This window comes from Mus pahari, unplaced genomic scaffold, assembly GCF_900095145.1.
Source record: "Mus pahari unplaced genomic scaffold, PAHARI_EIJ_v1.1 scaffold_9269_1, whole genome shotgun sequence".
NCBI classification, from domain to species: Eukaryota; Metazoa; Chordata; class Mammalia; order Rodentia; family Muridae; genus Mus; species Mus pahari.
In genome coordinates, this window is record NW_018393247.1 from 45,237 (window position 1) to 47,135 (window position 1,899).

Sequence of the window (1,899 nt, forward strand, 5' to 3'; positions counted from 1 at the left end):
AGACCAGCAATGGAACATTATAAACTAAACAGTCTGGTACTAATCCAGACTAGAAACAGTATCTTTATGGCTATTTAAAGATTTCAATGAACAAAATTTGAGATTTATAGTTAATGAAGACATATAATTACATATGTATCTCTTCATGAAATTAATATAAACACATGACTAATTGTTTAGTGTGCTCAGCAAATAGACTGAATGACACCAAAGTAGCAATGAGAAAAATCCAGCTTTCATGGGTGTACTGTGTTTTAAATACTGTCATCTCATCATCAGCCATCAAACTCAAACACTATTGCACATGCCAGAAAGAGTCTGCCGAATGGACCCTGATATAGAGGCCTCTTGTGAGGCTATGCCAGTACCTGACAAACACAGAAGTAGATGCTCACAGTCAGCTATTGGATGGAACACAGGGACCCTAACGGAAGAGCTAGAGAAATTACCCAAGGAGCTGAAGGGGTCTGCAACCCTATAGGTGGAAAAACAATATGTACTAACCAGTACCCCCCAGACCTTGTGCCTCTAGCTGCATGTGTAGCCATCATTGGGAAGACAGGTCCCTTGGTCTTGAAAACTTTATATGTCCCATAAATGGGAACGCCAGGACCAAGAAGTCGGAGTGAGTGGGCAGGAGAACAGGGCAGGGGGAGGGTATAGGGGACATTCGGGATAGCATTTGAAATGTAAATGAAGAAAATATCTAATAAAATAATTTTTAAAAGTATAAAGCTCAGAGGGAAAAAGTGCCGTTATTCAGTAAAAATGACCAGAGTCTATATACAATGTTTACTATTATTTCTGGCAGGAAATGTAAAAGATATTTAGAACATTTTCACTTCCAGGTAAAAATACATTGTTCTATTTTGTGAGTGTATGAAATGACACAAACATGACTGAAGAGGATTTCCATTTGCCACATCTGAATCTAATTAAGTGAAAAATAAATATAGCAGGTTACAGTTGTATATATATGAAAATAGAAATTAATGTCTCTGAGTCTCCAGTGATTCAATATGTGATCAAACAAATCAATGGAGTTAAGGCACACATTTATAATACACAATTCTGAATTGAGTTGTCCTTTCATATAAATGGAGTACAATGTCTCCTTCCTTAAATATGGGTTACATTTGGTGACTTTTGATATGTTGCCATGACAGCTGTACTTTTCTTCTACATGCTTTTGTGGCATCCCCATAACAACAACAACATCAACAGCAAAATAAACATATATTCTCACTCAAAAGTCTTGGGAAAATACAATTGCCTGTTCTACAGTGATATTCTACAAAATACCCAGTTAGCATACTTAACTGTCTACATCCTCACAACTAGAAAGGCAGTTCTACAATTGTGAGCTCCAGAGATGACTGAGATGTCATTAAAACTATCATCAAGTTGAGACCTTGAATGACATTTTTGAGAAGAGAAAGGAGACATGAGACATCAGATAAAATGTGGAGATCATTTAAATAAAGCATGGAGTATAGATAATAGTGATGTGCCAATGTCAGGTATTTCATTATACGTGAGCTATCATGATAACTGGAGAGAAATCAGTACACAAAGGATATAGGCATCTCTGTAATAATCATGCAAATACTTCTGTCTTTAAAAGTATTTTGTAATTAAAACTCAGTATCAAATATTTCCATATTAGTCTTAACAAAAACCAAATCATAGCAGCAGTGAAAAGAGGAGAAAGCAAGAAGAAGACAAGCACATTGGCTTTCCATTTCAGACTCTGATGCTTCATAAGACTTTATATTTCATGGCTCTCATCTCCTGTTAGTAACTGCATCAGAATAGCACTTGAAAATCTCCATCAATTCTCAGGTAGATAACATAATTAAATGTTGACTGATCAATATTCCCAGTCCTGTGGGTGAGGGT